Consider the following 24189-nt stretch of genomic DNA (forward strand, 5'->3'; position numbering starts at 1 on the left):
TAACAACTATTTGATACACATACATACACACACAGTATATAATATATATATACACACACACACATATATATATATAATTATACATGCATATAGTGTTGTCTCTAATAAATTTTGCATGCTGTTTAATAACAATTTCTTTATTTTATCTGCATGTATACATGTGTACAATTGCATGTCTGGACCACCCAGAAGGCAAAAGAAGGTACTGGTTTGCCTGGAATTGGAGTTGCAGGCAGTTGTAAAGGACCATATGAGTACTGCAAATAGAATCTGGGTCCTCTGCAAGAGTAGCACTGAGCTATCTTTCTCCCCTATATATCTCATAATCTGAAGACCAGATTCGAGGAAATAAACATCATACATCTGTGAAGGAAGCACCACATAGTGTCATAAAATGAATCTTCATGCTAGATAGATAAAGGTTAGGCATTCACGATGTCCTATTTTCTCACTCATGACTTCTGAATCCCAGTCTGTCACATCTGTGTTTGATCCTTCCAGTGGCGATGAAATTTCATGTAATCACTCAGTCAATAAGTAACTGAATAAAGGCAAGTTCTCACTCTCACCACTAACTTTTATTTCTTCTACTTAATTCCCCTCCCCTAAACTCTGCATAGAAATAACAGCTCCAGCCCCAGTTGTTGATAAATGATTCACTCTCAGCAACAGTATCTATTGACCTTGTGTTGATTTGCATTAAAATAAAATAATCCAGGGAATATGAGACAGGAAATCTATCATCACCTTGCTCCTAGGTAAAGGGAAGTGATATCGTCTCTAAGGTTAAATCAAGGGCAGCCAATGTTGATTCATTTTGAAGTACTTGAGGCATTGAGGGAGTTGTTAACATCCTATTCTATTTGAGTCAAACACCTGCACTTACTTGCTTTGGATAATGAGGAAAAATCAGGTCTTTTAAATATAGCCCTTTGCTATAAATAGGCAATTCATCTTAAATTTAATTATTTTCATTGTCAAACTATAGAGTCAGAAAACTAAAGCAAAAAAAAAAAAACTGGGAGTCACTTGGTTCTAATAGTGGCATTGGTTCTCATTAACACTCTGACCCACTTGATTAATTTTCCATCACTTAGCCCCTGTTTACCACAAACTGTCCATTTTTCTCCTTTTTCATTTTAAGTGTATAGCCTTTGTTCCTTTTTCTCATCCTCAATGAGGTAGACCTTATCAAGAACCCATCTCTTCTAACCCTTCATTTTTGGGGTGTTGTTTTGGTTCCTGTTTATCCTGCCATTCTTCTGGTCTCAGTTTTTTATGTACTCGAGGCACTGCCAAATCTTTCTTCTTCACTGAGGAATGTCAGTTGAGACTGAAATATCAGTCTTACTACAGCATTCCCTCAATTAAAAACTTTCAATATTTTTCCATACATTAAAGAGGAAGTCTGATTCTTTGGTTTGATGTAACAATAGCTAAGGAAGCACAATCTATTTGCCTTCTGTTCTAAGAAAAAACCCCAAGGTCAATAATTATACAGCTATTAATCTTTTCTGCATATGTACAACTTTTTCAACTCTATACAGCATTGTGTGTGTGTTGTAACCTCTGCTCTGCTTTGCTCTCTACATACTATCCAATCTCTGAACTTCCTGACAACTCTATATGACCTTCTCACTATCTTCTATTAATTTTGTCTAGTCTTCTATTGTGTTGGTTTGTTTAATATCTGATTTTTTTTAAATCATTGTTTTGGTAGATCTTGTGTTCTACAAAGATATTTACTAAGAGGTTTTGTACCAAACACTGATGATGATCACTTCTGACTGGTAGAATAAAACCCAGAATTTAAAATGAGTGGATAAAAGACTGGGTATTAATATACTATCAATTTTTAAAGTATAATCATTCAAAATCATTGTGCATACCAGACAGTAACAAGATTGATGTTTTATCTTTCTCTTTGATCCCAAATATGGAAGTGTGGATTAAGTCTGCAGAACAGAAATAATTGAAAAATTTTAAATCTGCATTTGATATCAAGTAGAAGCTAACACCCCCTCGTGTCAGTTACACTCAATGTCCAAAAAGTATTCTTGCACAGGGACATAGGTTAATAGATGTCAAATGCAGCTCTGGGAATATAAAGAATAAAATAATGAGTTTGAGAGCAAAGGAGAAAATGAGAATTTGAAAAATAGAAAGCATTTTGGATTGACAAGATATTAGATCCACAAAATACTCATTAACTAGGTTTTCTCTAAGCAGATATCAACACATAGAGAAAAAGATAAAAGAGGTAGTTCTTTATTTATTGCAATATTTATAAAACAATGGACACTGTAATAAAATGCCAGCTACAGAGTTGTCTAGGGCTAGAATTTAAAGTTGTAGCAACATGGAATATCTTTTTAGATCTACTGCAACTGCTATTTGGTCCAGATTGTTTCTGGCCTTTGTGTGCTTTTATTAGCAATGGGCCTAATATCACTAATTAACAGAATTTTCCTTTTGAACTTTTATAGCAGGTTCTGAACTTTCATATCTGGATGGCAACCAAGGCCAATAACAATCAGCTGTAATGTTCTGAGAGTCTCTTAGGGAACTCTGGCCATCATCCCAAAGAGAGACTTCTGCCTGCTGCCAGGGTTTCGTTAAATGACCTTTGGCTTTTTTTTCGCGGCGGGGGCAAGCTTTCTCAGCACATACAGGAAGTTTTTATTGAAGGTATAAATGTATATTTATACATAGAAATTCATATTCTAGGTTAGGGAAAATAAATCATTAAAAGTCTTTCTAATGAGTTTTTTTTCAGACATCCTTATGATTATTTTCCTCTCCTGTGCTTTTTCTTTGTGTCTTCATTTTTATATTTTTATTTTATTTTTTTTTGGATTTTTATGTATTTACATTTCAAATGTTATCCCCCTTGGCCACTCTCCCATACCCCCCTACTTCTATGAGATTGTTTCCATTCCTACACACCCACTCCCACCTTGACGTATAGGCATTCCCCTACATTGGGAAATGAGCCTTCATGGGACCAAGGGCTTTTCCTCCTATTGATGCCAGACAATGTCATCTTCTGCTACATATGTGATTAGAGATATATAGGTCCCTCCATTGTACTCATTGGTTGGTGATTTAGACCCTGGGAGCTCTGGTGGGGTCTGGTAGGTTGATATCGTTGTTCTGCCTATAGTGTCGGAAAGCTCTTCAGCTCTCTCTGTCTTTTTTCTAACTCCTCCATTGGGTTCCCCTTGTTCAGTCCAATGGTTAGCTTCAAGCATTCTCATCTGTATCAGTAGGGCTCTGGCAGAGCCTCTCAGGAGACACTTATATCTGGCTCCTGTCAGCAAGCACTTCTTGGCATCAGTAAGAGTGACTGGTTTTGGTGGTTGCATATGGGATTGATCCCCAAGTGTGGCAGTCTCTGAATGACCTTTTCTTCAGTTCCTGCTCCACTCCTCCTGTGAGTATTCTGTTCTTTCTTCTAAGAAGCAATGAAGCATCCACATTTTGGTCTTCCTTCTTCTTGAGCTGCATATGATCTGTGAATTTTTTTTTTTGGTATTCCAAGCTCTTCAAGTGTCTTGATTTTTAAATAAAAATAGAAATTAATGACTACATACTGAGTTGTGATAATTTATTGACAGGGATAAAAAAGAAAACAAACAAACAAAAACAATAACAACAACAGCAAAGCAGTTGCCTGTCTAGTTTACATTTGTCTCCAGAAAACATGCAGTCTTAGCCGATGTTCCAAACTACTTATAAAATAAAAGAGCCAAATTAGGATTAAAAAGCTAGAGGAGAACAGGGCCAGAGATTTGGTTCATCAGCCAAACTTCATACTTTCTTTCTCTTTTTTTTATTATAGCAAAATGCTTTCTTTTTTGTTGTTGTTTTTATTTATTCTTAATTTCTATATTTCAATTAAGTTATTTTACTTATTTCCATTTCAAATATGGCCCATCTTCCTGGTCCTCTCTCCCAGAGTTCTTCAACCCAATGTCCCTCCTCTTTTCCCTGAAAGCATGCTCCCACACACCTATCCCATGCCCTTCATGCCCATCCCTATTCCCACCTAACTCCCGCAGCATCTCCCTTCCCTAGGGCATCAAATATCTACAGGATTAGGTGCATCCTCTCCCACTGGGGCCAGGCAAGGCAGTTTTCTGATAAGTGTTTCTGGGGCCACAGAGCAGCACTTATATACTCTTTGGTTGGTGGCTTAGTCTCTGGTCTGAGGGATCCAGGTTAAATGATACTGTTGTTCTTCTTATTGGGTTGCCATCCCCTTGATTTTCCTCAATCCTTCTCTATCTTTTCCATAGACCACAGTCTAAAGGTCTACGGAAAGTATCTACATAGGTCTTATTCAGTTGCTAGTAAAGCCTCTCAGAAGACAGCCATGGTAGGCTTCTGTCTGTAAGCATGACATGGCATCAGTAATAGTGTCAGGCTTTGATGCCTGCCCATGGGATAGATCCCAAGTTGGGCCAGTCACCGGATGGCCTGTCCTTCAGTTGCTTCTCCATTTTCCCCCAGCATTTCCTTTAGACAGGAACAATTCAGGCTCAAAAAATTTTGAGGACGAATGGATGGTTCCATCTCTCCACTGGGGACCCTGTCTGTCTACTTGAGATGGTCTTTTCAGGCTCCATCGCCCCACTGTTGGGCATTTTGTCTAAGCTCATCTCCACTGAGTTCTTGGAGCCCTCTGCCTTTCTCCTGCATGTTTCCATTCATTACCCTGGCCCTCTGGGCTTCTCTCCTGTCTCCCCTCACACCTGATCCTGCTCCCCTTTCCCTCTCTCACTCCTTTCTCCCACCCAGGTCCCTCTTGCCCTTTGCCTCTCGTGGTTATTTTTTTCCCCCTTCTAAGTGAGATTGAAACATTCTCACTTGGGCCTTCCTTGTTTAACTTCCTAATGTCTGTGAGTTATATCATGGGTGTTATGTACTTTTGGACTAATATCCATTTATCAGTGAGTATATACCATGCATGTCTTTATGGGTCTGGATTATCTCACTCAGGATAATATTTTCTAGTTCCATTCATTTGCCTGCTTGTTTTTAATGGCTAAATACTATATCATTGTGTAATGAAACACATTTTCTTTATCCATTCTTCAGTTGAGAGAAATCTGGGTTCTTTCCAGCTTCTGGCAATTACGAATAAGGCTGCTATGAACATAGTGGAGCATGTGCCATTGCGGTATGGTGGGGCATCTTTTGTGTATTTGCCCAGGAGTGGTATTACTGGGTTTTCAGGTATTGTTTCCAATTTTTTTAAGGAACCACCAGACTGATTTTATTTGAGCATCCATGCTGAGAAGCTCACAACTACCAGTAACTCTAACCTCAAGAAATATTACACCTGGGGTTGGGGATTTAGCTCAGTGGTAGAGCGCTTGCCTAGCAAGCACAAGGCCTGGGTTCGGTCCCCAGCTCCGAAAAAAAGAAAAAAAAAGAAATATGACACCCTGTTCTGGACGTATGGGCACCCAAACATATGTGACATTTACTTACATATGCAAACAAATGCATATCAATATAAAACATAGTAATAATAATCCTTTTAAAATATAAGGTGTATTAAGGTAAGAAGAAAGTCTCCAATTGGAGTCTAAATAAGTCTGAAATAAGTTAAGATTTAGAAGATAAAATATAAAAGTAGTAGGAAAGTCAGAGACTGACATACATCACATGAGAATAACAACCCAGACCAATCCTGTTGAACCATTGCTAATTCTTTAACTCTTGACTTACCATCTTCCAGTTTGTTCCGGTCTCAGCCAAGAACTGTTTAGATCTGTGTTTTCCTAAATCTCCCACAGTTGCATAGAAAGGAAATTTGCTCTTGCTTTTTATTTCTTAGTTATCTGTGATTCCCTCTATTTGTGGCTTCGCACAATGCCACTTAGCTGATACTTTATGCCACCCATAAAGTTAAGAGAAATGATGTGTAATTAAAGACTTAAATATTTTAACAGGCTACCCCAAATGGTTTCTTAATAAGCTGTATTGCAGTAGCATCTTTACATTTTTCATTTGTTTAATAAATCAGCGTGTATTACTTTATATTATATTGTTAAAGGAGACAGGGTAACTATTGAAATTAGATGTTACAATCTTGGAATGGGTTAAGTCTTATTTTAAAATTAGCGTTATTGCATATTTTAATAGAGCTTAAGACAAAAAATCACTCTTGGCTGATTCTGAGTTATTTTAATAATAAAAAATCTTATTTAATTGCAAAGCACAAGTTATTTTAGATTTTCTCCAGAGGAGAGAAATCTCTACTGCTAAATTGATATCACTATTATATAAAATTTGCTGAGGGAGACAATAATGCCTGGCTTTCATATGTGTTCTGATTACCCAGGAATTGCATGTATTGGACACCACCATAAGAAATCATATGGCAGTTTGGATCTAGACCATAATAAATTAATCTTTTCACGATTTGGGGTTTTCTCAACAAATTAATGGCAATGATTATGTTGCAAATGTTCTATTAGTACTTATTTAAGGGATTAACACCAAGGAATATATTTAATGCACAGTCCACACTGAATACCTGAAAATAAATTTAACAAACCCCAACATTAAACAAATAACACATTTTTGATTTTTGTATCTGTCTCTATTTATAGTTGCAAGTATCAAAGCTACATATACATTTTATAATATCATTGTATTTCATGGATTTTCTAAAAGACTTAGAGTTAACTAAATCAAAATTATATGTTGACCATTTTCACAATGTCTGGTAAATAATTTAGCGTGCTTGATACAGTTCTCATGTATGACGTGAGACTCAAGCTAGCTCTGCTGAAGGGTTTGAAAGTTAGGTTTGGCCACCATACAATGTATACTAACAGTACTGACAGATAGTATATACTTAATGAGCCCTCCTTTTGATTATTTCTGTGTATGTGTATGGATTATGAATGGTGACCTGTTTGTGTATGTGAGATTTAAATATATGTGCAGGCGCTTTGCATGTATGCATTATCATGTGTACAGACAAGAGTTTGACATTAGTTTTCTTCATTGATCACTCTCCATCATGTGTATTGAGGCAAGGTTGACCAGTTGAACAGGAGCTTACTAGTTGCTGTACTAGCAAATTAGCTTGCTCTGAACAAAGGTTGATTCTATATCCCTAGTTCAAGAATCCAAATTCATTCTCACTTGACTTCTTGAATTGTGGTTTACACTGAGAACTTATCTAGAGGGCCTGTCTATTTTTATTATAGCTCATATCCCTCTTTCTCAGCACAGATTCATTAGTGTGGCTTATGCCTTTTGTGTTTATTTTTTTTCATTGAAATAATATTAACTTGGCATAGTGGCCAATTCCTCGAATTCCAACACTGAAGAGGCAGAATAAAATATATCTCTATGAGGTCAATGGTCATCCAGGTCTACATAGTTAATTACAGGACAGTCATGTCTTAAACAAGCAGAAACAAAAGCAAAAGTAATAGAAAAATTGTTGTTGCTCTATTTGGAAAGTTTATTCAGTAACTTGTACCCTCAGTCAGTTGCCATTTCTTTTTTCCCCAGATTTGAGTTATTGTCTAATTCTATAAAGCCTGGCATCGTACTCAGTGTGTGCCTCTGCCTGGTCTCAAAGTACAGTAGTCCTTGCTGGTGGCTTCCTGCTTCTTAAGTTACAATTGTGACCTCAATGTTAGGTCCATTTTCGAAAATTTAACTTTTGTATCAGTGGAAACTTATCTCAAAATGTTTATATTTCTAAATGTAGAGAAAATTTACCATTAACTTAATTTATTATTGCTATCAAATGTCTCTATTTAGCTGAAAATACTCATTTCTTATTGTTATTCTAGGAAAGTTCCATGTGCAGGCTGACATGTGTCAATTCCCCAGGTTCGTCAGATGTTTTCTTTGAGATTTCCCTTCACGAGCCCTTGGAGATGAAAATATTCAAGATTAGTCACAAAATACATATTTGATCATATGTAAAGTGAGCCTTTCTTGTGGTGCTATTACTAATGATTGCTGTATTTATAAGATTATTTTCTGAATTGTATTGTCAGTATTGCTTGGGCAGTCTTAATAATATTGTGTCGATTACCTTTGGTTAATTACTTGGGCCTTTTTTTGTCTTTTTTCTACTTTGTATTTTTTTCTTTCATTTTTTTTTCTTTTGAGACAGATCTTCTTCTTTGTATGTGTAGGTTTTCTTCAAATGCATAATCCTCCTGACTCAAGACTCCCAGTACTAGAGTTACAGAAGACAGCCACCAGCCCTGCTCTTTTTCTTAGGTATATCCAGTAAATTTCTGATTGATATCAATCCCCTCCATTGCTCATACAAACACTTCAGCTGCCCTCTTTCGCCCTGCACCTAACCAATTACGTGTAGGATCAGGTGTATTCCAAACTATAATCGAAACAGTCGCACATATTCAAAGCTGTATTAAAGCACATAATTACAATGACAAGTTATGTCACACTGTTTCCTTTATTTGTTGTGACATCTGGAGCTCCAGACTCTATTCCTAGTAGTTTATTATTGATATTCAATGTGGGGCTTGCCTTCCTATGTTTCTCATTATATAGTTCCCAACTGCCTGTGGAAGCTTCACCTGTACAATTACAAGAAATCCAGGAGTCCCTGTCTCACTGTTATAGCCTGAGAAATTCTTACTTTGAATATTTGAAAATACACAGTGTTTTCATTTCTCACAGTCAACTAAATTTTGGGATCCAAGGAGTTGAACAGGTGTATTTTGTGGGCATATTTTCTTGAGTATCACCCAAAAGTATTCCACACATTCCTACTGATTTTCTGAAAAACTAGCAAAAGCCAAGATCATGTGCATATTGATAACATATGTCTGCAGTTCTCCTAGGATAGCTGCCAATATCCAGGCTGACCTCAAACTGTATTACCCAGAGCAATCATTAAAAAAAAATGCATGGTATTGGTACGCAGACAGGCAGGTACATCAATGGAATAGAATTGAAGACCCAGAAACAAACCCACACACCTGTGGTCACTTGATCTTTGACAAAGGAGCTAAATGTATCCAATGGAAAAAAGACAGCATTTTCAACAAATGGTGCTGTTCAAACTGGAGGTCAGCATGTAGAAGAATGCAAATAGATCCATTCTTATCTCCTTGTACAAAGCTCAAGTCCAAGTGGATCAAACACTTCCACATAAAACCAGACACACTGAAACCAATAAAAGAGAAAATAGGGAAGTGCCTTGAACACAGGGGCACAGGGGAAATTTTTCTGAACAGAACACCAACGATTTATGCTCTAAGATCAACAATAGACAAATGGGACCTAATAAAACTGCAAAGTTTCTATAAGGCAAATGACACTGTCAATAGGACAAAATGGCAATCAACAGATTCGGAAAAGATCTTTATTACTCCTACATCCAATAGAGGGCTAATATCCAATATATTGGTTAGAATCTGACAAATACAGAAGCAGATGTTTGCAACCAACCATTGGACTGAGAATGGGGTTCACATAAAGGAGCTAGAGAAAGGACTGAAGTAACTGAAGTGGTTTGCAACCCCATAGGAAGAAGAACAGTATCAATCAACCAGACACCCTAGAGCTCCCAGGGATTAAACCACCAACAAAAGAATACACATGAAAGGACCCATGGCTCTGAGGCTGACATTGTCTTACGTCAATAGGAGGAGTGGCCCTTGGTCCTGTGAAGGCTCTATTCCCCAATGTAGGAGAATGCCAGGGTGGTGAGATAGGATTGGGTGGGTGGGAGAAGGAAGACCCTCATAGAAGCAGGGGGAGGGGGCGTGGAATGGGGAGATTCCTATCTGGTTAAACAAATTCTGTTTAAACTATAGTTTTTAAAGTTTTCAGAGTTTGTTAAATGTTATTTTACACTTTCTTTTTCAGTATTGATAATAGAGATTGTGTTAGGGAGCATTATCTACAAACGCTTTCCTTGGCTTTGACATGGATTCTTTATATCACTTAAGTAACCTATCACATTTTAATAAATGAGAAAACTGATGATTGCTATGATTTACTAAATTACAGATAGATATTAAACCACACTGTTAAAATTAGCAGTGGTCTGTCTAATCTTTTACGTTATGATTAGATGAGTATACCTCCAAGGATTATTTGAAAATTAGCTACAGAGGAATCAGAAAGTTTGACATTTCTGTTATTAGGTCATAAGTGCTTTATATTCATTACCTTTTCATTAACTCTGTGAATGCTTTATGAAAATAAACCATATTAGTTTTCTGTTCCTATTATAAAGTATCATGATCAAAAATAATGTATAGAACCATTTATTTGGGCTTATAGCTCCAAGAAATAAAAATTGATCATGGCAGGATGTCCTAGCAGAGAGAGTCAGGTGTGGCAGAAGGAGCAGGTAGCTGAGAAACCACATCACTAATTACAAGTTAAAGACACACAGAGAAAATGTGTAAGGCTATAAACTCTCAAAGGCATGCTGGGTGTGGTATTTCCTTAATCAACATTGTACCTCTCTAAAATATCCCCCAAATTGTGCAAACAACTAGGAATCCATCTATCTCAAGATTCAACGATACCACTCTTTGGCATACACCAAGAGGACACGTGATTGAACTATAAACAACTACTCAGTTATGCTTTATTTATAATTGGTATAAAATGGAAACAAGATAGATGACCACCAGTGGATGAATAAAGACATATATACTACATTAACAAATGGAATATCATTCCACTCTTAAAAGTATAGAAATTAACAGGTAAATGAACAAAGCTATAAGAAATCAAGAAAGAAAATAATGGTATGTATTCATTAACTTATATGTAGATGTTAGTGGTTAAATCATTAATGAGAAAGCTACAATTCATATAACTAAAATGTCTATTCATTAAGAGAGTAGAGGGAAGAGATCTATATCCCCAGGAAGGAAAGTGTTATGGATGAACAAGGAGGTAGGGTGTGGAACAGAAGGATCAAAGGGGTAGAGATGGATGATAAGGAAAAAGGAGGAAATCCAGGGAGAGAAGGTTAAAACGAAGATCCATTTGAAAGGTCCTTTGGAAACCTAGTAGAGTAGGAGTCTTCTATAGTATATGTAAAGGTGATCTAAATGAAACTGACAGTTAAGGGGGAAGACAGAGGCCCAATTGGACATCACTTGTGACCAAATACAGTTTTCAGTGCTGAGAATGGACTATATCTAATTGACATGTTAGGCAAAGAAGACCCATGGGAACCCCAAATGAACCAAACCCTTCCAAGGTTCTACAAGCTGAAAGTAAGCCTCTATTGATGAAGTCCAATACCTAGACAGCTCATTGAACATGGAGAACTTGAGCTGCTTCATACCTAGAGCTTTCAGACCACGGACAAGTGTCCATGGTACAGAAACTGCTCTGTACACTACTAAAGGAAAATGGTAAACACCAATCAAACTACCAACCTTTCACTCTACAATGATGACCCTACAAGCTTACAAGAGTTGACTTACAACTCTACAAGTTTATAAGAGTTACAAACATCTGATTTGATTTAAGGCCTTAGCTCTGCTTTGTCCCTCAGGGTTTTCAGACATCATTGCTATTCAGGTCAGAAGGAAGGGAAAGAAGCTTCTTCAGGCAGGCAGGTTGGCTGACTCTCAGACCAGCAGAGTGTGCGTGTGTGTATGTGTTTGTGTGTGTGTGTGTGTGTGTGTGTTGTGTGATGTTGTTCAGTATTATGTCTCTTCTTTATCACAGGAAAGTGAAACAAATTTTCTAAATGATATTCAGTGAAACTGTTCTCTTAGATGATATTTCAGGAAAGAGCATCTCTCTTTAATGAGGGTAGCTAGGGATCAATAAATGTTGAGGAGTGGACAGAGGTTTTCAGGGAGAATGTTCATTATTGGATAGGACCAAGGTTCCTGGACTGCTTTATTTTCATGAAGATGGATATTAGGTACTTAAACCTGTAATTTGGTTAAGAAGAGGTGTTCGGTCATGAAAGGAGGGGTCTACATGCCTTGGGGTATGTAGGTCAGTGATCTTTACTCCTAGAGTTATGAATGTGAGATTTAAGGGCTTTTCTACACTTCTGGACCTCATTTTTGTTCCAGGCCAATTTTTGTACTCACTGATAAGTGGATATTAGAGAAAAAGCTTGAAATACCCATGGTACAACTTACAGACCATAGAAAGCTCAAGAAGAAGGAAGACCAAAATGTGTATGCTTCAGTCCTACATAAAAGGAAGGGCAAAATAATTCCGGGAAGTAGAGGGTAGGAGGGACTTGAGAGGAAGAAAGGAGGGGAAGAGGGAAAAAAGAGGTCAGGATCAGATGTGGGAGGAGATGAGGGAGATGTACAGAGGGTCAGGAAGTTGCACAGAGGTGTGTAGCAATGGGGAATGGGGAACGGGGTGTAGCCAACAGAATGTCCCCATCACAAGAAAGCAAGAGGCTCCCAGGACCCAATAGGAATGAAATTAGCTGAAATACCCAACAAAGGGGAGAGAGAGCCTATAGAGACTATAGGGAAAAGTTAAGCCAAGCCCACGGTTTAGGGATGAGGCCACCCACTCTTCTCAAAAATTTTAACTCAGAATTATTCCTGTGTAAAAGAAAATGCAAGGACAAAGAGTTGAGCAGAGACTGAAGGACAGGCCAATCAGAGACTGACCCACCTGGTGATCCATCATACATGCAGCCACCAAACCCAGTCACTATTTGCTGATGTCAATAAGTGCTTGCTAACAGGAGCCTGATATAGTTGTCTCCTGAGAGTGCCAAAGCCTTACTAATAGATGTGGATGATTGTAGCCAACCATCAGACTCAGCACAGGGACCCCGATTGAGGAGTAAGGTGAATGCAGAAGGAGCTGAAGGGGTTTGCAATCCTGTAGGAAGAATAATAATATCAACCAACCAGACCCTCAGAGCTCCCATGGACTAAACCACCAACACATGGAAGAACCTATGGTTCCAGCTGCATATGCAGCAGAGGATGGACTTACCTGGCATCAATAGGAGTGGAGGCCCTTTGTCCTGTGAATGCTTGTTGTCTTGGTCTAGGGGAATGCTAGGGCGGTGAGGCAGGAATGGGTGTGTGAGTGTGGAAGGGTGTGTGAGTTAACTCAGAGAAACTGGGGTACTGTGTGCAGAGTTCTGCACAGCTCAACACCAACATTGTCTGGAGAAATGAACATATGCAATGAGCCCGATGCCAAAATCAGTCTCCAGTTGGTAACCACTTAGATGTGAAAAAAAAAAGGGTTTTCTACAAGAGAGTCTCACTGAAGAAACCAAACACTCTAGACAGCCAAAATGAAAGCAATGATATCTTTGGAAGTTCTCCATCTCACAATGCTCATAATGTTCTGTCAGGGCATTTTTTCTGACCGGTAAGGTCCTTTGCACATATATTATGGCTTTAGTGCAAACTTGCATTTCTCTGTATCTGTATGTGTTTCTTAGGCTTTTTCTATTGCTCATTTTCTTCTGTCTTTTCTGATTTAACTGTTTTTGTTTTATCTTATTTTTATATTGTTCGTTTTATTATGAGTCCTTAGATGCCTGTTTGTTTTGGAAGAAAGACAGAAAGGGTGAAAGCAGATAAAGGAAAGAACTGGAAAGAGTTGGAGGAGAAAAAACCATTTTCAGACTATAATGTATAAAAAGAAATCTATTTCAATTAAGGAAAAACAGAATTAAAAATAACTAAATGTTCAAATGACAGAGCCTGTGGAGGCCTTACTATTTCAAATCACTAGAGCAACTCAAAGAAATACATGTTTAATTTTGGTCCATATTTTCAGGGTTCAGTTCATAATGGTGTGAAGTCACGGCAGTATGAGGGTAAGGGACATCATGATAATATGAGGTTAAGAGACCTGACCACACTGTGTCTAACCAGGAAATAGAGAAGAATTTAATGTTAGCAGGCTATATGCTTTTTACTCAATCCAAATCCTAGCCCATGAATGGTACAACCCAGAGTCCAGGTCAGTCTTTCCACTTTAATTTACCTGAACTCTATGATGTGCCTAGGGATTGGCTCTTAAGGATCTTTTCAAGATGACCTTCAGTGCTACCCATCACAAGTTCTCACCTTGTGAACAGCTTGATGGTGATCTTGAGGTAGGCAGTTAACATCCTTTTTTCTCTTCTCCTTTCTGCCCTTTGATTCTTACCACTAGGTGGTGTTCCAACAACATGACCCTTGGTAGAAGCTAGAGATTTTGGACTTCTTCACAAAGATGGTAGAAATCGATTACTTTTATTTACACATTGTATGACAATATGTGCTACCCATGTAAAACTAATCAACAGGATCCCATCCATATTATTCTTTTTCTTAATGGAAAGTAAATACACACACACACACACACACACACACACACACACACACGCCGCCACAGCAGGCACACACTGAAAATGATGCTAGACAATCAGAGTTGTTGCTTTCTAATCCAGGCACTGCTAAAGGCTGGGGTTTTAAAACTCTGCACAGTCTTCTTCCTCTAATTTAAGGTTGGTGAATTGAAAGAAAGCCTGGATGGTGTGTGTGTGTGTGTGTGTGTGTGTGTGTGTGTGTGTGTGTGTGTGCGTGTGTGTGTGAGTGTCTGTCTGTCTATCTGTGTCTGTGTCTGTGTCTGTGTATATATGTGTGTTTGAGTCTGTGGGGTTTCTATTTTAGAGGCATTTTAATCCAGCAACATGTCAAAGGGTTCTATCCAGACATTCTGGGTCTGTGGTATTTGGTTTGAATACAGATACGCCTATAACCCCAGGAGATACAGGCAAGCACGTAGCTGAATTAAAGGCAGCTGAAATAGAGTAAGTTTCAAGTAAAGAAAAGCTGCCATTCAGATGTGATGTCACTCAGGAGACAGAGGCACGAGGATCTTGGAGCTCTAGTCATTTAGGCGAGTTGAGAGGCGGTACAGATAGTGGAATTTGTGTCATTTCAGTTCATAGTGTTCAGAGGCAGCTCTTACAGGGACACTTTTACAGACACAGGCTGAAAAGAGAACAAGCTGGGCATAGGTGAAGACAGAACTAGCCAGAGAACGAAGAGGACCCAGAGATTAGAACACATTGCCAGAGTTTGGTAGAGTGGTTTATGCAAGAAGCTGAGTTGTGTCAGCCAGCTAGAGTTCAGAAAGAACTAGAAAGGGTAAGTTTGTTTAGCAGTGAGCCTCAAAAACAAGTACATCTGATGAATGAAAGTTACTTTTATAGGTTTGTATTAATGTGCACATGCACAGCTCAGGGAAAACCTCAGGCTGTTCAGCTCTACCCTTCTACCTTGTGTGTCCTAGGGGAGGGATGAAAGTTGTGTAGTTAGGTGTGATAGTTGGCATCCACCTTACCTCTGGGACCTCTTGATAAGCCTCCACTTAAAAAATGTTTTTATGCAATAGTGATTATTATTTAATCCCCATAATGCACATTATTAAAAACAAGCGCTATGTCTTACAAATGTTTGTGTATTTTTCTATTAGTGGATATTATATTAAAATCATACATCATGTAGAACAGTAAATTCAAGAGAAAACACATTTATGCATTTGATTCAGCCTAAAGTTACCTGTCAGCACTGTGTGGATTTATTTAGAAGGCAGTCTGTAGTCAGTACAGATTTTAGTTGGCTGGATTATAGTATGTCTTTCCTGATGATCAATCTCATCTAGTTCCTCACGTAAGTATCCTCATAGTAATAATGACAGAAAACACTAAGGCAGACAGACTCAATTCACAAGTTAATAATCTTAGTTAATAAAATGTCAAGATAAATGCTCATAATAAAATGAAATCTAAGTCAATGAGTTCAATATAATTTAATTATTCCTGTGGTTAATACTCAAATTCCCACATGCCTTCTCTTGTTTAATATCTATGCTGATAATGCTGTACTGGGAACTACAATGGCTTTAATAAGTAACTGATTAAGGTAAGTGATTGAAACTTCAAAACTTTCATAGAAATCAGAAGTAAATATGAGTAAATTAAGTATATCTCAGTTCTAATTTGTATCTAGCTAAAATTGTCAACAAAAGCAAAACTTTCCCTTTTCAGACTTAAATTCTAGAAAACACCAAAATAAGTGCTTTATGACTCTAAGGCACATGATCCCCTGTTATTCTGTCATTTTAGAGTGATCCTTATCAGTTGTGCTACAAAGAAACATGGTAGTAATTGTTTATTAAAGCTGTAAAAAGTGTATATGCTTACTTGAAAATCCTGCTTAGTTAAAATTTTGTTTTTGTTTTTGTTTTTTTGTTTGTTTGTTCTTTTTCCTTTGGTTTGGTTGGTTGCTTGGTTTTGTTTTTGTATTGGTTGGGATTTCTGTGACCTCCAATATACTTTCTCCAGCCCAGAGTCTCATCACCCACTCTGTTTAACTTCTCGATGTTTGTAATTTATGCTTCAGTAAATAAAAATGTCATTTTTACATTTCTATTTCTTATAAACATACTGATATTTAGTAAGAGAATGTCCATTTTTATTGCTTTCTGGTACCCATGACTCTGGTAGTATAGGAACCGTGACTGTCAGGTATCTATCTACACTGCATTACAATGCCTGGAGTGGTGGGTTCTGTTGCGGACAGCCCTATTACTCCAGCACTTACCCTGTATCTGCTAGTTTCCTGTCACTAAAATCATTCACTTTATTTGCTTTGTCCAATATGATATTTGATGCAGAGGGTTGAAATCATTTTTAAACATTTTTATTTCTACCATTTTCTTTTATGTGTTTACTGAATCAGTACTAGAATAACTTGAAATTAGGCTCAGAAGTTACCTAACACACCCTGCTAAATACAAAATGATAAAAGGAAAGAAAAGAAGAAAGAAAGAAAGAAAGAAAGAAAGAAAGAAAGAAAGAGAGAAAGAAAGAAAAAAGAAAGGAAGAAAGAAAGGAACAAAGAATCTCAATCTAAGCTATGTACCTGTGTGAGATTATAAAAAAGCTCTTCAAAATCATTACTAGTACACAACAGATAATCCCTCAAAGAAGCAGTATTCCTGGAAATACCAGAATATAAATATGTGTGTTTAGGCAAATATGTTTAAATATTTAACAATGACATAAAATATACACTCATCCTGGTTAGGCAACCAGGTGACAAAAGAAAGCATATGGTATGTACTCACTGATAAGTGAGTATTAGGAAAAAAAGCTTGAAATACCCATGGTACAACTTACAGACCGTATGAAGCTCAAGAAGGAAGACCAAAGTGTAGATGTTTCAGTCCTACTTAAAAGGGGAAACAAAATAATCACAGGAGGTAGAGAATAGGAGGGGTTTGGGAGGAAGAAAGGAGAGAAAGAGTAAAAAGGATTCGAGATGAGGTGTGGAAGGAAACAGGGGAGATGTACAGAGGGTCAGGAAATTGAGCAGAGGTTTGTAGCAATGGGGGACGGGGAACTGGGGATAGCCAATCCAAAGTCCCAGATGCCAAGAAAGCGAGAGGCTCTCAGGACACAACAGGAATGACATTAGCTGAAATACCCAACAAAGGGGAGAGAGAACCTGTAGAGACTACATGGAGAGATTAGGCACAGCCCTGGGGTTAGAGATAGGGACACCTATTCTTCTCAAAAACTTTAATACAGAATTACTCCTGTCTAAAGGAAATGCAGGGACAAAGAGTGGAACAGAGACTGAAGGACAGGACAGTCAGAGACTGACCCACCTGGTGATCAATCCCATATGCAGCTACCAAACCCATTCCCTATTTGCTGATGCCAAGATGTGCTTGCTGACAGGAACCTGATATAGCTGTCTCCTGAGAGACTGCCAGAGCCTTACTGATACAGATATGGATGCTTGTGGTCAACCATCATACTGAACATGGGGACCCCAATGGAGGATTTGGGGGAAGGAGTGAAGGAGCTGAATCCTGTAGGAAGAACAACAATAGCAATTAACCAGACTTCCAGAGCTCCCATGGACTAAACCACCAACCAAAGAATATACATGGAGGGATCCACGGCTCAGGCTGCATATATAGCAGAGGATGGGATTATCTGGCATTAATGGGAGCAGAGGACCTTTTCCCTGTGAAGGCTTATTTACCCCAGTGTAAGGGAATGCTAGGGTGGTAAGGCAGGTGTGGGTGGCTGGATGAGGAAGCACCCTCATAAAAGCAGTGGGTCTTGATAGAGAGTTTCTGGAGAGGAAACCAGGAAGGGAGATAACATTTGAAATGTAAATAAATAAAATAACCAATAAATTTTTTAAAAAAATGATCCACGTGGGTGAGTATTTTGTAAAATATATTTGAATTAAATGTTCATCCAACTTAACAGTATAAGTTCATGAATATCAGCTCCTATACTGAGCTATACAATTTGAAATTGCCATAGCACAGTAATGGCTGATGAAAGGTTATACATTAAAAAACCAACATAGCTAACTAACTAAGTATTGGGATTTAGGTCTCACTGTGCTAGTTACGACAGTGTGGACTGAATTTACCAGTCAGTCAACAAGTAATAACTTATGGACAAACATGTTTTCTATGAAGCCATAACAAATACTGACACTCAATAATAACCATATAGATATTGATATTCAAATTAAAAATGCAAATATGATTAAATATGTACATATTTTTAGATATAGTATTTCTTATAATTCTTTCAATGTTAATGACAGAAATTTTGAAATTTTTGACTTTTCTTATTTGAAAGCTCTTTAACCTGAACCTCCTCACTCTACTAAAACTAAATGTTATTGACATTTTAGCTTTCTGTTTTTAGCCCAAGTTGAAAATAGATATTTAATGATTCTTCCACAGATTGTATGTCCTGTGGCCAAATGCAAATATGGCATTAGATTTTTCTATAAAGGAATCTAGCTGCACCTGGAAAAACTCTATTTTATCTGAATTGCATCCAGATTATAAATTACAGAAGGAGGGCAAAGTACAGGAGCCCCATTTCAAACCCTGATGAAGTCATCTCCAGACTGCATGACCTTGAACGATTAACTTCATTTCTGCTTGACTCTGTTTACTCATCAGTGATATGAGAAAGCAGAAAACAGTAATCGTTCATTCCAATGTGTGCAGGTAAGAGGCTGGAAACACTGAGAGAGGCTGAAATACCCCATTCATATTTCTGATCAGCCATTTGTAATGTTCCTTGAGCTGTGGAATCACTGAACATTTTCTTTCTCACTTGTATAATGATGCTAATATATGTTTTCAAGAGCTAGTGACGAGATTCATTGTATTAAAACCCTCTTATCCGGAATGTCGTTAGCTTGCAGGAGGAGATTATCTATGAATGCTGCATGTTGCCTCTCTTAGCTGTGCTGTCCTGAATATTTTAATATCTATAAGATAAAGACGCGTTTATGAGGGAAACAAAAATACCCTAACTATAGACAGCAAAGCGGTAGCTGGGAGAAGAAACCAAATGTGTTTCTTAAGTAAAAATGAGAACTAGGCAAATTGTAGCAGCAGAACGGCAGGGTGGGAGCAGAGCGAGAGGCTACCATATGTTTCTGACAGCCCAGGTAACATTTAGCCCAGTATGCTCTGAAAGCAAACATGTGCTTTCTAGGAGTAAATATTTTCCCACAGGTAATGAGGAGCAGGATTGAAAGCTACATACCAGTAGGTTGAGTCATCTTCTCTTTCTTGGGATGGGACAAGCTGAGGCCAGATATTTAGACTAAATTCTTTCCAGGAGTAAATCTTGATAATAAATGTTTGACAAGTACAGACAGGCAATAAATGATAAACCTCGGCAGTCATGGAGTTATTGTAATTATTTTTCAAGTGTTCCTTTAAATTTTAGACCTCTAGAAATATTGTATCTCTTTGAACATCAATTACTGTCACTCACATTCTGTGCTATGCTTTGCAAAAGCAGCAGCTGCAATCTACTTTCAATAAACACTTCTTCTGAAGATTCTTGTTAAAGTCAAAACTTGAATGCCAAAATAGCCTGCCTATTATTAAATTTTCATAACCAATTGTATAGATAAATACTCATAATAAAACTATTCTGTTGGGCATTGATTATCCACAGGGAGGAACAACTATATTAACAATATATAATTAAGCCAGGCATCGCACCTGGAATCCCAGCACTCTGGAGCTCAAGGGTGCTGAGGCAGCAGGATCATTGTAACTTCCAAGACAGCCTGAGCTATCCAGTGAGGCCTGTCTAAAAATAAAAACAGAGGTGATAATAAAAATATAATGGAAGGCAGAGTGTGGGTAACAATAAAACACGACAAAATCAATGAACCAGACAATTTAAAAGTTACTAGAAATTAGAGTATGGTCTCCTCGCAAAGGAAACCAACTGTATCATTGCCCTGACATTTTCTGAAACATTTAAAATCATTCTGAAATGTTTTAAAATGTAGAACAGAGACTTGTGTTTTGTTGTCTTAAAAACAAAATCAATTTGTCTGAAAAAATCCTAAATTTTCTGTTTGTATTCAGAATAGGACATTTTATTTAAGATTTCTACTTATGGTTATTTTTAGGACTATAGACAAAACATAGTGCCTTGAATACGTGTCTGAAAGTGTGGGTTTTATCTTTTAAATAGTTAAGTAACAGTATTTCTTACTTCCAAAACCTGTCTTAGGGTTGCAATCAGTGCTTTAACATAATGCCCAAATTAACAAATACTTCACCATCTTTTCCCTATTCATCTTTGCTGGAATCAAATAACATACATACAAAATTTCAGTCTAATACGGCATGAAGCTGGCAGCTGTCTAGTGTGGACATGGATTAAAAAATCAGTGTGCTAAGAAAGAATGAATAAATGGAAAAAATGTAGCTGCCTCACCTATTGGGCACATATACATGTAGGGCTACTGAGATAGGGGAAAGGAATGTGTGCTTCACTATCAAAACACAACCACCAAGGTAAAGAAGGAATTGAGTCATTACCCTTAGACATTTTCAGGCTTCTTGAACACAACCAACCTGTCCTTGAATCTTAAAGCAACTATCATAAGAGAAAAGGAATAAACCAAAAGAAAAGAGAATTTACAACACCTGTTCCCGTGTTCACCTGATGCTTTACTTTCTGTGATTCTCTTAGCATGATGTGAACTACTTACCCATCTTGCTGGATTCCTTCCCTTTGAAGGTCCCTGCCAATCATATTAATAGGTCCATTCAGTACTAAACTGAATTTTTTTTCTATTTTGGTAGTTGTCCCAACCACAAAAATGACAGTAAAGCCACTCAAATTTAAACAGTCATACTTACCAGAAAACCCAGCCAACAGGTGTTATATGTTTTTAGAGGTGATGTACAAGTTCATATCTTTTCTTGTGACAGCGACACAGTACAAGAGCTGTTTTCTTCTCTTCAAGGCTAACATATTGCACTTATTAAATGCTTATAGATTTTTTTAAAAGGGGAATAAAATAGCTTATATAAAAAGAAAGGAGAGATATGAGAAGGATATCAGAATACTGTTATTGACCTCAGGACAGGCTTCTGGTCCCTCAGAGCAGCTATATCTTTGAGCAGAAAGGAAAAGTTTAGAGTCAGGTATGTTTTTTCTCCTCCAAGTTACATTATAGTTACAAAGATGCCTTCCGAACAGAGGACATGCTATAATTTCATTTTAATGTCTCCAGTTGAATGGTGCCATTTAGTTCAGCTTTTAATGTGCCTTTAAATTGCCTTTTTATTGGCCTTGTTGACATTCTGGATGCATGAAATTAGTGAGTCACATTTAAAAAGCAAGCAAAAACAACAAAAGCCTCAGCCCAGTTGAACAATGCCTGCATGAATTACGTCCTTCCATAATATTCTTACTTTAAAATGCTGAGCATATATTTATTTAAAAGTTTCTTTGTTTCCATGACCAATTAATTAATGTTTTTTGAATAACTGCATATCCTATTACATTGCAAGTGCATGCACTCGTGGTGACCTTGAAGGATGCTTTGCACTTGTATTGCTTGAGAGAAAGAGGATAGCTTTGCAACGATACTGCTTCCTAATGAGAAATGAGATTCCTCTTGACTCCACTCAATGAGAACATCCTGGTATTCTCTTTCCCCCTTTACAAAAGTTTCTTGTCAGTACTTTCACTATTTCATCTACTACATTACTTCTTCCTGTTACAGAAGTGATAGCTTTATTTCATACGATAGGAATTATATATGAACAAAATGAAGATCCAATTGAGGTATCTTTATTCTGGTTTGTAAGTCAAAGTGCAGAAGAATGTGTGTGTGTGTGTGTGTGTGTGTGTGTGTGTGTGTGTGTGTGTGTGTGTGTGTGTGTGTAGTTCAACTAGAAGTAGTAACTAAAAAGTTATTGTGTCTACTCCTATTAAATATTAAAGCTGTCTAAATACTCATTTCAGTAGACTGTCATAAAACAGATTTTTACATCGCCTCTTTGTTCGGAGCTCCGATATTCATTTCCCATTTTGAGCTTTGCCCTAATTTTACAATCTGATCTTCCTTTGTTTCTGGTTAGTTGGGTTGTAATCAGAGGTTTTCTTTCCACCAATTTAAATTGGGAAAAATCTAATGATCCTGTCACTCGCCGTGAACCATGAGCAAAGGAGTAAAAAGACTGAAAATTGTTAGAGTTTTACTACAACACGCGACGTGGGTATTGATAAGTTATCCCTGCTGAAATGGGCCAATTCAAGCCAAATTAACATTTACACAGGTCGGTTTATTGGGACGTCACTCTCAAGCAGGTTTACTGGTCCTAAAGAACCAGGCCAGGGAAGTCACAATGGGGAGGGAGAGCGAGAGTAGGGAGAAGAGGAGAAAAAGCATGGGCATGCAGAGAAAGAGAAAAATACAGAGATGGAGAGAAGGGAAAGGGAGACACAGAAATGTCTGGATTATGAAAGGAAGAGCTTCTGGTGGAGGAAAGTCCAACCCCTGGGCTAGTAAGTTCAGGGGAAAAGACATGGTAGGACAGCCATTCATTTTAGCAGGTAGGGACTGAGAGATGCTGGGAGAACCTCGAGATCAGGTCTGCTTCGGTAGGTATTCCAGACCCAGACCTTCTTCTACCTTATTTTTGAGAGTCAACCTTTTCATTGATTCTCTTATTCCCACAACCTGGCCATGCTTTCTGATACATATGTTAGAGGGACATGGCATAGTTTCTGGACAAATTAATTTAAACAATTAAGGTTTAGAAATTAGCCAATAAAGGTTTTAAGTTTATTCTCCCTAAATGAGACATACATGAACTCCAAATATTAAAATTTGGAAAATATGGCTTTGGATAACTTACTTGCAAAATGACTCCATTAATTATCAACCATGGTCAGCAAAATAGTCAGTTTCTTCTTCTAACAAGAAAATGTGGGGCCATGAGATAGTTAATGTAATTAGGAGCTATCGTAGTAATACTAATGTAATTAAGGTCATAATTAAAGTATTTTTTCATCTTTGCGATAAAAAAAAAAAACCTAAAGCAAGCAACAAAAGCTTTAATGAAGTCCAGAATAAAAGAGAGCACATTAGTAAAAATCAAAGGAAACAAACTATAACAAAAAAGTGAAAGAGAAGTGAACTTTTTCAGAACACAAGACTAAGACTGTTTAAAATTTAGAAATATATATGTATATACATACATGAGTAGAATAATAATTAATGAAAAGAAGTCACAAATTTTAAGGGGAGCAGGAAGGGGTGTTTGGGAGGGTTTTGTCAAGGGAAAAGAAAAGGAGAAATTACTTTTTAAAAAAATAAAGTAATTTCATTACTTTATAATTACAACAAATTGTTCCTAATTGTACACTGAAGGAATGTTTCTTATCCAGACACATAACATAATTTTCAAAACATAGGTTACACAATTGATATGTGTTATAGATTAAGCTTGGGAGGAAGGAGAAATATGCAGAAATTAAAACATAGTTTACAAATAGGCTTAGTGTTCTGATAGTGCTTCCATGATGCCTTGTAAACGTGAGTATCTGGCAAAGCCTGGATCGGAGCATTTCTGGAGACTGGCGTTCATCTTGCTAATAAAAAGAGGAGGTAATAGTACTGGATCTTCCCTCGGGCAGCTTAGTTGAATGCTTTGCTAAACCTTCAAGAAAATAGTTCTCCTATGTCACTCCAGATTAAAAAGTAGATACGTGGCAGGTATCCAAGTACCCATTACTATTACGTTGGTTTAGGCCAATGAAGATTATTCCTTGTGAAGACTAAGGAAGGGTAGCAGTTTGCTTAGGCATTGGAGTTAAAAAGA

General features: G+C 37.4%; 1 long non-coding RNA gene across 5 annotated transcripts in view; it reads left to right on the plus strand.

Moving 5' to 3' along the window:
- LOC108351289 (uncharacterized) overlaps positions 1 to 24189 on the plus strand; it is a 232111-nt gene that overhangs the window by 166279 nt on the left and 41643 nt on the right. The window contains exon 4 of one of the 5 annotated variants that reach the window (XR_001838531.3): positions 7827 to 8477. The exons of the other annotated variants lie outside the window; for them this stretch is intronic. This is a non-coding gene — a long non-coding RNA (uncharacterized LOC108351289). Of the gene's footprint in view, positions 1 to 7826; positions 8478 to 24189 lie in introns of those variants that run through there. 5 annotated transcript variants of the gene reach the window in all.

The sequence above is a fragment of the Rattus norvegicus genome, chromosome 6 (assembly GCF_036323735.1).
Source record: "Rattus norvegicus strain BN/NHsdMcwi chromosome 6, GRCr8, whole genome shotgun sequence".
Lineage (NCBI taxonomy): Eukaryota > Metazoa > Chordata > Mammalia > Rodentia > Muridae > Rattus > Rattus norvegicus.